General features: G+C 38.0%; 1 pseudogene; it reads left to right on the top strand.

Annotated features, from left to right (window-relative positions):
* Positions 1-206: 206 nt before the first annotated feature.
* The window catches only part of LOC109267661 (histone-lysine N-methyltransferase SETD2-like), a 73,861-nt pseudogene continuing 60,172 nt past the window's right edge, over positions 207-13,895 (top strand).

Here is a 13,895-nt window from a genome sequence, read left to right on the forward strand (position 1 = left end):
CAGACTTGTCCAACTGTCTATGGCATGACATCACCTTATTCATAGATAAATCCACTGGTTTTACAGAGTTATGTCCAGCCAACTCTTCAGTGTATCCAGGGACAACAAATTTTCAGAGCTCACCCACAAAGGGTAGTGGGATAGCCACCCGCAGCAAGACTACAATAGTTTCAACAAGGCAGGCTCGGCCTTTACAGCCACCTAAAATGGTAATGACAAATTATCTCCTGGATCTGCCAACTTCCTCTCCTCCCAAACAAACTGTAAGGCCTCCCAACTGGAAGACATCCCAAGATCCAGAAGGGAAGATTTATACTACCATGTGATCACAAGGCAAACTCAGTGGGATCCTCCTACTTGGGAAAGCCCAACAGATGATGCCAGGCTTGAGCATGAAGCTGAGATGGACCTAGGAACCTCAACATATGATGAAAACCCCATGAAGACCTCAGAAAAGCCTAAGACAGCAGAAGCAGACACCTCCAGTGAGCTGGCTAAGAAAAGCCAAGAAGTATTCAGAAAAGAGATGCCCCAGTTCATGGTCCAGTACTTGAACCCTTACTGGAAACCTGAATGCAAAGTGGGAAGAATTACCACAACTGAAGACTTCAAACACCTAGCTCACAAGCTGACCCACAGCATTATGAATAAAGTGCTAAGTACCATAAGAACCCTAGGGACCTGGAGTACAATGAGAACGTGAAACATAAAAGCAAGGAGTACTTAAGAAGTATGTCATAAGACTGGGGGTGTTTACAAACCCAAAGAAGACACTGAATTAGTGACTTGTGGGACCAGGGTGGGAGGACAGGCGAGCAGGTAGGAGAGTCTCTGGAGAAGAAACCCTGCAGGTCCGCTGTCCCACCCCTCTGGTCAGGGCTGTGCTACTGTGACACATTGCCCTGGGAAACTGAGACCTGCAGATTTCAATTGAAAGCCACAAAAACGAGCCATCTCCAGTCATGAGCTGTTGGGGTGTTGGAGGCCATCGCAGGCAAGGTCTTAGGGAATGACCCTGCTAAGATCCTGGCCAGGCCCAGCCCCAGTCCCAAACCTGGGTCTCCTCCTTGGAGGTGCTGTCAGCACACAGACCATGTGCATCCCCACTTACAACTCCTCACCCAGATGATCTGTATTATATTTTAATGTGCATATGAATATATTGAAAACAATTGGTTTATTTTTTCCTGGTTCTGTTTGTTTTTCATTTTGTTTTTAGCCTCTATGTGCTAGATCACAGGACAACTTTGTAATGAAGGTTTAAGTTCTCCTACTTTAATTTGTTATCATGTAAATATTCCAAAGCAGGCCGCCTTGTGGTTTCTGCCAGCCTTGTGCAATGTTGATAAGATTGATTTACTGCTTAAAATCATTTTACATTACCCAATTTTTACTGAACTTTTTATGTAGAAAATAAAATCAATTAAAGAAAAAAAGAAGAAAAAAAAAAGAAATATCCCCATATACATGCCCCTGGAGTACCTCAAAGATACAAGTGCAAAATTTGGCACAAGGACACATCCTCTCCCTAGGTAAACTTCGCTAAATTTACAATGTACAAATACCAATCACAAATTAGTGGCTTAAAAAATAATTTTATTCTGATTCTGATTCTACGTGTCAAGAATTTCAGCATGGCGTAGCAGAAATGGCTCCTCTTGGGCACCTGGGTGGCTCAGTCAGTTAAGCGTCTGACTCTCGATTTAAGCTCAGCTCATGATCTCATGGTTGGTGAGTTTAAGCCCTGCATGGGACTCTGCGCTGACAATGCAGAGCCTGCTTGGGATTCTCTGTCTCCCTCTCTCTCTGCCCCTCCCCTGCTCGTTCTCTCTCTCAAAGTAAATAAACATTAAAAATTAAAAAAAAAGAAAGAAAGAAAGGAAAGAAATGGCTCCCCTTTAATATACAATGACTAGAGTCTCTGAGAGACTGAGCAGCTGGGGGTAACTCAACGGCCAAGAGTTGGAATCATGTAGCCGCATCTTCTCACACACGTCTAGTGATTGAGCCCAGATGTCAGCTAAGCCTTCACTTGGGGCAGTCAATGAAGAACCTTCACATTGTCTCTCCATGTTTTACATTTTCTGCTACCCAGCATAGCAGTGTGAGAATAGCCACACTTCACACATGGTGGATCAGAGCTCCCAAAGAGGGGCCCTGTACACAAGGAGAAAGCCACACTGCCTTTTCTGACCCAGTGGTTAATTTGCAGCTTTTAAGGAACAGACATCAAGATGAGGATTAGATGTGCAAGACACTTATTTATTGGATGATAATACCTGTGGTGGGGGTGGAACGTGGAGGAAGCCAATGACACAGTGAGTTTCAGATGGCAATGCAGGTCTGACTTCTATAAAGGAGGGAAAGAAGGAAGGCAGATAGGCAGAATCTCTGACTGCAGGACAATTTGAAGAAGCTTTAGAGCAAGCTGATGGGAAGTCTTTCAGCCAAAATTGCCTATCAAAGGAGCCCCACCTCTGACAGGAAGCAGCCGTCAATACTATCCCTACTGCCTTCAGTCACTGGCTGAGAGCAGCAAATGGGAAGCATCATCTCAGAGAGAACACTGAGGTGCATCCAGCAGAGGCTGAGCCCGGCTTTCAGTTCTGCTCCCCACAGCAAGAGATCTGAAACTCACCTTCATGTGGCCATACCTAGCCTCCGAAGTCATGCACCTTCTGTTACATGGCGTTCTTTACAAGCAAGCTGTAAGTTTACCCAGATTTCCTGAGGAAACATAGACCCCGATTTTCAATGGGAAGAATGTCAAAGATTTTTCAGCCATTTAAAAAACATAACTGCCACATCTATCTAAGTAAAAGTAATAATAATATTTAAAATGTATGAGTAAAGAAGGCATTACGAACAAACATTTAAGAAATATGGAGGATATATGATGTGATGTGCAAAATAAATCATTAAACTTCTTTGCCACTGGGAAATCGGACCTACATTCTGGAAAGGGTACCACTCTTTTTCATTATAAGGCTTTTAGTACTATTTAATTTTTTGAGTCATCTACCTTTGTACCTTCAATATAACTCAACAAAAATGAGCAAGTAAACTAAAGAAAAGTAAAATAAAACTCATACTTCCCTCCTTAAAATGTTTCTGTGCTTTTTCTCTTGCCAGTCAAATCAAATCTAAATACTAGTTTGCAAGACCCTCCATGATCTGATCTAGCTGTCCAGACACTTCATAATACACAATATCAGTTATCTTTTGGTAAGCGAGGCTGTGGTAACAAAGTCCTAAGTCTCAGTGGCTTCCAGCACACGTCAGTAGCGATGGGTTAGTTTTGGTTCTTTTATATACAGCCTCTCACTTCAGGATCCAGTCTGAAAAACAACCCTACTCAGGACATAACATTCTCTTGTCATAGAGAAAGGAACAAGAAAACTGGAAAAACCAACAGTGGCTATTAAAGTTTCTGCGAAAACTGCACACTGTTACTTCTGCTCATGTTTCACTGATCAAACAAGTGAAGGACAAAGGTCAACATGACCAGGGGACAGGGAGGCAGGAGATATACTTCCCGTAGCAAGTCCCAGAAACAGGTGGGGGTGGATAATGCAAAGCACCACACACGATTTCTGTCACAGTATGGACTACGCTCTTCTTAGATTTCTTGCAGTTTCTAGAACCCACCTGCATTCTATTTCTTTCCCAACACTGAAATCCTATGACCCAATACGCAGAAAAATGCTAAGTTTTTTGGGTCATATAAATTCGACCAAGAAGTAAACACTGTGGTGAAAATTCTGTCTCTAAGAGTTCGCATCTTGATTGGGATTTTTGCTTCTAATTATCAATTTTCCAGGATAATGCAATCTCTGATTTTGGAAATAGGCACAGTTGGGGTTGAGGATAAGGTGGAGAAGGAAAATGTGTGTGACACAAGTGTCCTAGTCTGCTCGAACCACCATAACAAAACACCACAGACTGTGGCTTCCACAACAGACATTTACTTTTTCATAATTCTGGAGGATGGAAAGTCCAAGATCGATATTCTGGCAAGGGATCACCTTCTGGTAAGAGCTCTCTTCCTGGCTTGCAGATGGCCTCTTTATCTCCAAATGATTTTTCCTCTGAGTACTCTACTGTCCTATGGAATTAGGACCCCACCTTATGATTTTATTTAACCTTATTTACTTCCTAAACACCTCATCTCAGAATAAAGTCAAAATGCGGGTTAGGGCTGCAACCCAAATGCGGGTTAGGGCTGCAACCCAATTTCTTGCTTATGCAATAAGGCATAAGCAAGAAATAAGAAGAGTATTCATGAAGGACTCCAATCAGTGCACTAGCATAAAGATAAAAAGTTGGGAGATGAGAAGCTGTGTCTTGAAGGTACACCTGAGATGTAAAGAATTCTGAAAGGAGAAAGCAGCTCTCAATACAACAACATTTGAAAAGGAATGTGCAGGAAAAAAGGTACCCTAGTCCGACCCTAGGGTTCTCATCCAAGCCTAAGGTTCTCGACATAGCACTGCCACTGTCCAGTCAGTTCATTTCTTGCTTCCATTGCTTCTTTATGATTGGAATGGAAATAAAATATAAAACTATATCAGTGCCATCATTTTCAGCAGTACATGTACACTCATGTCAAGTTGCCATATCAAAGAGCTGAGAAAGGAAACATTAGTATGTAAAAATAAATGTTAAAATAGAAAAATGCTATGAAAATATTAACAGTAAAGCTGCCTTTGGGATCATGGTCTACATGAAGTATTTCTTTATAGCCGTACCCTTTTCCTTTACTCTTTCATATGTATTTTCTTCAGCTCCAAAATATAAAGTGAACTTATCTGTCCTGTCTCCTGAGTAATTCGCCTCTAAAATATATGCAGCTAGTTGGAAATATGTATAGTTCATTGGAAGTGGTTAGTACTCCAGAATTCTCTCCTTAATCCTACATTATATTATTTTTATTTGGGCAATACTTCAGTTTGTAAACTTTAAGCCAAATTTCATAGTCAGTTCTGAGATTTTGAATGAAAGAATAAAATGGAAAGAGTGCTCACACAGGGATCTTTTCTCTAGGTCACTCCACCCTATGATTGTATTGTCATCTAGATGAAGGGCCATCTCACTGTAAGAAATAAAATCCCCACTCTCGCTTTATAACTGTCCCCTGTGACTAGTTGCTCCCGTGGTGTCCTTCACATGTAAGCCTCAGCACTGACAATCTGGCCACTTCTCGGGAGTCCATAATGCCCCCAGGACAGAAAAAGAGGCCTGGCACTATTCCAATTCACATAATTGCACTCTTCTTACTTAACATTCTCTTATATTTTCAATTAAATGTAACACTTCAGTCTAACAAATCCCTATGTGCCAGCATATGGTTGTTATGTTTCAGGTCTGTTCTTCACCTTCATGACAGGCAAAGTTTGCAAACTCTGTGCATTCACAGCCTTGAAGATCCTATGCAAATGCAAACTATTAATCAATTCCATCACAGATCTGACTTTGACCATTTATGAAGGATCTGCAGACCCTCAGTGCCTCGCCCATAATGTTGGTAATTTGCCTGGAATTATATTTGGGCGTTGTCCAAAATTTTGTTGTCAAATGACCTTTGCTGTTTAATGGAAAAGATAAAAAATTTTATACCAAAGAAACTAAATCTGAATGGATTTGTGGCAATAGACAGTGAATGATGAAAGCACATCACATAACACTGGAAGAAACCATAAAGCCCCATAAAGGCCACCTGCTTTCTAGGTGATTATTTCAGAGAACAAAAGGCAGACTGACTCATTGGTGAATTTACTCTTATATGTTTTCAATTCAAAGGAAATAACTGTGGCTCTAACATAAAAATCTCAGCAATAGATTTCTGGTTTCATAGAAAAACAGCATTTAATCATATAACTATGTTTACAAAGATATCTTACACTTCATTTTGAACATCTACACTTTAAAATCCGTAGCAACCCTTTGTTCAACTTAATTCTCCCAACAATCTTTTGTAGTGGTATGTGGGTCGTCACTGACGACAGCTGCTAGCAACGATGTTGCTCTCTTTGTGCTTTTTCAATAATACTTAGTTTATAAGCAAACAAGTAGAATGAAAGTATACCATTTTATTTTGTCCTTTGTCATGCCTGAAGGCCTCCCTCCAGTTAAATCATAAACTCCTTAAACTTTATAGCTATACTTTCTAGTGTTTAATGGAATTTAGGGCACAAGGCACACATTACATGAATGCTTACAGATGAGAACTGTCTGGCCTTCAGAGTTAACAAACAGATTTGAGTCATCATAGCCAGGTAATGGACATACCAGACCTAATTGTAAGGTTTCCGACTCAGGGTACAGTCAGCTTTTCTCTTCATTGCAGAATTACTTCCTAGAGAGATTCGCCCTGGGCACCCTCAGCTGTCCTTTGGCCCACCTTTCTGCACGGGATATACCATGAAGTAGAACATGCTATCTCAACCCATAACAGCTTTAATGATCTGAGAATGAATCAGTTTTTTGTTTTGTTTTGTTTTGTTTTGTTTTGTTTTGTTTTTAATTTGGGGGAAGTGGTAAATCCTATTAGTACATAAATCCACAGCATCAGTAAGGGTCTTTCTGGCTGGTTAGGAAATCCACTTAAATCTAGGCATGGACAAAAGCACATTTAGGTTTTAGGCAGAATATAATCAGTAACACTGCAACCACCAGCTGTATCTGAGTGCTGACCATTTACAGTGCTTTAGTCCTTGGGCCAACTTCTAGATTGCAAGCATCACCTCTGGGCACAGAACAAGTGCCTAGAAAAAGAGTTAGTTATCCAAATACGTTTAGTAATTTCAATTGCATTGTTTTGAAGTATCATAAATTTTCTAATATGCTTACATATTTATTCAAGGAGATGTAATATGAAAATAATAGAGGGGATATGGGAACTTGAGCATCACCACTTAGGAAGACCACAGGGATACTGCGATTTTAGAGAAGAATCTGATTTTAGTGGCAGCCAGGATTATGAAGAGTCTATGGTGGGGGTTGGGGGGTGGAGACAAAAAAGGTTCAGGATGGGGAAGTCAGCTTACAAAAGGGCCTATATTCTTGGGGATGCATGAGTGTGCAGCAGGTTAGAAAGGATAGTCATTTTTATGTATCAAACTCTATACCAGGCATCTCACATGCATGGCTTTGTGTTGTCCTTGAAGCGATCCCAGGAAAAGGTACTGCTACCTCTTCTACAAAGCTAGAAAGCACATTTCAGGGGGAAAAAAAGAAATCACAACAGGTCTTTCTTTCCTCAAAACTCTTGCCCTTATAGTTTATCCTGCTGATAATGAAAGACAAGTCAATATAAGACTAGAGGAGATTGTTGTTGAACAGAGGAGCCTGAAGTATAATATATAAGAGAGATAATTGAGGTGGAATGCTACCCAGGATTAAATTCCTTCCAAGATTCAAATCATTCAGCTCAAAGCTCCAGATGTGCTAAGACTAAAACTTTGGAACATTCATCCAGCGATCCCTTTGAATGTTGGTGAATTTCTTTGGTTTGCCTTAACACACTCCTCCCCAGCTAGAAGGAAATGGGGAAAAACTAACGAGGAAATCCAAGCTGGAAGCTAGGAAGCTTTGGGTTTCACAACTTGTATTGTGAGAAGCTTGAAGTTTGAGAAGCCCCAAACTCTGTCACCTCATAGGTGACACACAAAGGGATGGTAAGCTTAGGCTGTAACATCACACAACCTCCCACTCAGTGGTTTTAACCCTCGCTGTGCTTTAACCCTTGAGTCACCTATAAACTTCAAAATAAATGCTGCTACCTGGATGTCAGTCTCAAAGATTACAATTTTCACTTGTCTGAAGTCTACTACTATTTATCTAGAGTTCAATTTTAGTTTGTTTTGCTGCTGATGTTGTTATTGCTGTTGTTTTAAATTCCCCTTGGTAAAAAATAAATAAATAAAAATAAAAAAATAAATTCCCTTTGGTGATCAGCATCTGAACTTAAGTTTGAGAACAATTGATAATCCTTTCCCTCATCATAGAAGGAGGAAGTAAGTTCATATCTTACAAAGAAAAAACATGAAGATATTCATTGAAGTATAAAATCTGAAACTTTGATAATTTTAAATAGACTCAAACTACATTAAAAACCTAGAAACCCAGAACAAACAACTCCACATTGCAAAGAACCACATGAGAATAAGCATCACAATTTGGAAAAGGAAATAGATCTATATGGTGTGTCTGAGCTGAAAATTCTAGTTTGAGACAAAAAGATAAGACGTTTTCTTAACCTGTAAAGTCTAGAAGAAGTAGACAAAGTTAAAAGTGAAGGCACATAACCAAAGAAGGAAAATCTATTCTTCTAAAATAATGATATTTTCCTTTGTTTTCTTGTATTTTTTGATTAGGAAAATTTTAATCTTTTTCCTAAGTATTATGATAACAGAAATTGAAAAAAAAACTTAAAGGAGTACTTGTCACTAAAAAGACAGAGAGAGGAACGTAGAAACTAGTTTGGTATAAGCAAATTAATTTTCAAAGCATACACTTATTTTTACTGTATAATAGAACCATTAGAAGTCTAAAATGACTTACTGTTAATAAGACATAGAAGGCACATTCTAGTCATTCAACCTCAAAATGTTTGGGCAAGGATTGTCCATTTTTTGTTATTGTTGTTTGTTGCATTGCAATACGAAATAATTAGATTTTGCATTCTGCTAAGAGTATCATAGTTTATGTATTTGGTTTTTGGGAGTTCAATTTTGGGAAATCACTCAGAGCAAAAGAAATATGGAGGCCTTAGTAATAAGTGCTTATATTTCCAACTATATTAAATTGAGTGCAGCCCTGGAAATTAATATGCTCTGCCTGATGAGAGAAAGCTCAACCAAGATATGTGCAGACACTTGGCTTTGTTCCCTGTGAGAAGCTCTACTAACCAAGCATTTGCCAGCTTTATTAATTCTCCCTGACTGTTGGGTCTTCCTGATTGTTTATTTGTTTGTTACCATTAGCAGAGTTATTTTATAAATTCTCTCAATGTCGCCATATGTTGCTGCCTACCATCAGTCAGGAGTGGACTAGAGCAGCCAGCAGAGGAAATTGAATTATGGCAGAATTGAGAAAGGGTGTAGCTATTTCTTTCTCACTGAAATACAATTTGTTCTTTTCAGCTGGTGATATGGAATTAGGAAGAACTGCTCAATGATATAATTGTGGTACCATCCAAATGAACAGAAATTCATTGCTAACTCTTTACAGAAGTTAAAGAATAAAACACCACCTTCTTATGTGCCAAAATTATGCTAGTCATGTTGAATGTGTTTCTTTAGAATTTAATCCTATGTTGTAAATCATCTACATATACTTACTTTTAGCGTATTTTTCTGAGTAAAACTTTAGATAGCCAGATTGTTTTATTGTTTCTTATTTTAATAAGAAACTAGCACAATTTAAATTTCTCCCTACAATCAAGAGGAATCTATGGAAAGATCTTTAGTAGCATCCATGATCACATAAGACATTTTTTCGAAAATACTAAAACTATACAGATAGGATTTGAGAATAAATAGGTTGTAAGGCAGAATTAATCAGAAAGTCAAAATATAAAACCCATGTCTGTCTGAATATATAACATGTTTCTACTGTGAAAATACATTCATTGTTTGAATTTTAAATTTGGGGTATCTAGAGAAAAATACTGTAGAAAGAGATTACTAGTCCTTACTCTGCCCTAAACTTGGGGTGCTTTATTAGGCAAGTTATATACTCCACCTACTTTAGTTCTTTCAATTAGTCAATATTTACTGTGTGCCTAATAAGTCCAGCAGAGAGAATATCTGGTGCTGACAGGAGTGTATGTTTGGTAAACATCAAGGACGTGAGCTTGTGGATAGAAAGGAACAATCAAAGAGAAGTGACAGGAGAAAAGAACAGGAGGTAACACGTACACTAAATTGGGTTTTTACTCTCAATACGGAGGAAAGATATTGGACCGTTACAACAGAAAGATGGCCTCATTTACAAGGTGCATCTCTGGTTGTAATGTGGAAAGTAGCAGCAAAGGAGGAGTGAGACAAAGAGGCATGGAAACTGGCTAGGCTCTATTTCAGTGGAGTAGAAGAAATTGTGGTAGCCTTTCCAGAGAAGTGGCAGCACAAGCAGCAGAAAAGAGATAGATTTGAGGTATATTCTGAAGGCAGAAGCATCAGAATTTGTAGATGAACTGGATACGTAGTGAGGAAAAGAGGAAAGTCAAGGCTGCTTCCAGGCTCTTGGTCTCAGGAGCTGGGAGTGTTGAATGTTGAGGTGATAAGAAGAGAGAAGGAGGTCTGGAAGCAACATCAGGACTTTGATTTCAAACATGTTAATTATGAGATATTTATTATACATCCAAATAAATCTTTTGGATAGTCAGCTTCATATAAGCCTGGAACTTAGTGAGTAGTCTGGCTTTGAGATATAAATTTGGGAGCCATCAGCTCGTAAATAGAATACATAGCCATGAAATAGGATGATACAATTTAGAGAGTAAATATAGAGAAGAGCTTCAAGAAATAAGCCGTGGAGCATTCTAAGGGTGAAGAGTTGTAGGGGAGAGATCAGCAAAGGAGACCCAGTAGGAGCAGGTGGTGAGGTAGGGTAAAGGCCTATAGAAAACTGTCTTGGGGGCCAAGTGAAAGAAGTGTATCAAGAAAAAAGAGGCTGATCAATTACTGCAAATTCTGATAACTGATGAATACCGTGGGCTCAGGGTTTAGGCTACCCTCACCTGCATTAGATTCATTGTGGCAATTTTGAGGTTACTGGTGACTTGACAAAAACAGTTTCAATGGAATGGTAAAGACAAAAGGTTGATTAGACTAAATTCAAAGGAAAGTGAGACAGGAGGAAATAAAGAGGAGTACAGATTATCTTTTGAGGAATTTACTTATACAGAGAAGCAGGGAAATGGGAGCAATTGATGGAGATGGTCGTGGACTGATGGGAGGGGCATGGGTTGCTTTGTTTTTAAGTGTAGGATATTGTATGCTGGGAAAAAAGGCACTGCTGAATCAAGAGAAAGACGGAACAGTTACTGGAGCAATGTCCTTGAGTAAGTGCGAGTAGATGACTCCTACTGCACACGTGCAGCCATATATCATTGTGAATAGCATAGACCACTCATTCAAGGTAATAAGACAGAAGACAATGCACATGTGTTCAGATGCCTAAGTATAGGCAATTGTGGTCATAAAAGCTTACCAAAGTTACCTTCTTATTGTTCAAGTTTTCTCAATAATCTAGAAAACAAAGACAGCAGCTGGTAATGAAGAGAAGATAATTGACAAAAGGCATGGAGAAAAAGGAAAATGTTTAAATAGTCACTTAAGACAATAATATTCAATGTGCAGAATTTGTAGGACTGTAAGAGTGCAAAGGAGGAGTTTTCAGGGAGAGCCCTCTAAAATATTCACAGGAGCTTCCTTGAATCTTTCGTTGAGTAACAATCTGTACATTCGAGTAAAATCCCATTATGCTGAATATTGAACAACTTTCAAGGAAAGAACAATTATAGGAGAGCTATAAGTTGAATAATTTACAGGACTACCCTAAAAGCCAATGAGTCTTTAAATTCTCACTAGCCAAGGCTTCAACTAGAAACCTTGTTGACTGCAAGATGACAGAAAGGCCAGGCCTTAGTTCTGGGGCTAAATTAACCTAGCGTAAAGGTTATAACAGACCATCTTTTAATGGCTTAAAAAAATGTTAAAAGGATCAGACTTGCTACAAATAACCTAACTAAACGCAAGAACAAAGTCTAAGACTCTTTAAAGGAAAACAAAACAAAACAACAACAACAACAACAAAACCGTGCACATTCAACAATATAAAGTACATAATGGCAATACGCCAATAAAAAATACCAGATGAACAAAAACAAAAAAACAAACATGACCCATAATCATCAAGGGGGAAAATACCAGACAGATCCAGAAATGACAAAAAATGAATGAAGGCAAAGAGGAAATAAGAATTAAATAATAAATGAGACAGATAGAAAACAAAGACTAAGAGGGTAGATTTCAACCTCTAAATTCCAATGATTACAATGAAAATAATTAAATAAATCCATTAAAAGGTAGCCCTTGTAAGATTGGATACAGGCAAGACAGAACTCTTTGTCATCTAAACAGAGATACATCTTAAGCAAAAAAGACAAGGAGTAGATAAAAGTAAAATAATAGAAAGAGACATATCATGCACATACTAATCAAAAGAAATATGAGTGGTAAGATTAATATCAGAAAGTAGACTCCAGGACAAGGAGTAATAACAGGGATAGACATTATAAACCTAAATGTTCAAAATGCATGAAGCAAAAACTGAAAGAACTGACAGAAGAAATAAATCTACAGTTGTGGTTGGAGATATTAACACTTCTCTCACTAGCTAATACTGGTAAAATAAGTAGACACATAAATAAGGAGAGAGAAAACATGAACTATACCATCCACCAACTGAACCTAACTGGCCTTTATGAAGCACCCACTCACTATAGTCTGTGGTATAGTGTCCCCACCAAATTCACGTCCACCTAGAACCTCAAAATGTAAACTTATTTGGAATAAGAGCTTGTGCACATGTAATTAAGATAAGGATCTTAAGATGAGATCATCCTGGATCAGGACAGGGCCTTGGTCCAATGACATTGTCCTTATAAAGACTATAAGAGGAAGATAAAGAGAATAAGATGATGTAAAGATAGAGGCATAAGGTTAAAGCTACTTCTATAAACCAAAGAATACCAACAACGGTTGGCAACCACCCAAAACTAGAAGAGAGGCATGGAATGGCTTCTCCCACAGTGCCTTCAGAAGAAGCAAATCCTGTCACACTTGATTTAGAGTTCTGGTCTCCTGAATGGTGAGAAAATAAATTTCTGTTAAGTCACCTAGTTTGTGGTAATTTGTTACAACTGCCTGAAAAAACTAATATACCTGTCTAATGACAGGGTAATACACATTTTTTTCCAAGTAGCATACAGACTTTTTGACAAAATTGAAAAGTCTGGATAGTTCCAAAATTATTCAATTGTGTAGGAATGTGCTCAGACTATAATATTAAATCGGAAATCAGTTACAGAAAGATATCTTGAAAATTATAAATATTTTAAAATTTAAACAGAAAAGTAAATTAATCATAGATCAAGGAAGAAATCATATGGTTAATTAGAAAATATCTTAGGGGTGCGTGGGTGGCTCAGTTGGTTAAGCATCTGACTTTGGCTCAGGTCATGATCTCATGTTTCATAGGTTCAAGTCCCACATCAGGTTCTGTACTGGCAGCTCAGAGCCTGGAACCTGCTTCAGATTCTGTCTCCCTCGCTCTCTGCCCCTCCCCCACTCATACTCTGTCTCTCTCTCTAAAAAATAAAATAAACATTAAAAACATTTTTTTAAAAATATGTTGAATTGAGTAAAAAATAAAAACACAACATATCAAAGTCTGTGGGAGACAGTTACAACAGTGATTAATGTTTTAAATACTCCTATCAGAAAATAAGAAAAAAATTAAAATCAGTGATTTAAGAATCCATTGTTTTTCTAGTTTTTTTAGAAGAATTTGAGCAAATTAAATCCAAATAAGTAGAAAAAAGAAAATAAATAAATAAGAGAAGCTAATGAAAGAGAAAACAGAAAATACAAAGAAAAATAGGGGGAAAACAATAAAACCAAAATGTAGTTCTCTGAAAAGATTAAAAACATTTATACGTCTGTAGTTAAAAATCATCAAAAAAAAAAAAGACACAACTTACTAATATCAGGAATAGGAGAGATTTACAGATCCAACAGACATTACCAGGATAATGAAAGAATATAATAAATAATGCCAATAAATCCAGCAATCTAAAGGAAACTGACAAACTACTTGCAAGACACAAA

This window comes from Panthera pardus, unplaced genomic scaffold (genome assembly GCF_024362965.1).
Source record: "Panthera pardus isolate Hobbes unplaced genomic scaffold, ASM2436296v1 HiC_scaffold_2, whole genome shotgun sequence".
Taxonomy (NCBI): domain Eukaryota; kingdom Metazoa; phylum Chordata; class Mammalia; order Carnivora; family Felidae; genus Panthera; species Panthera pardus.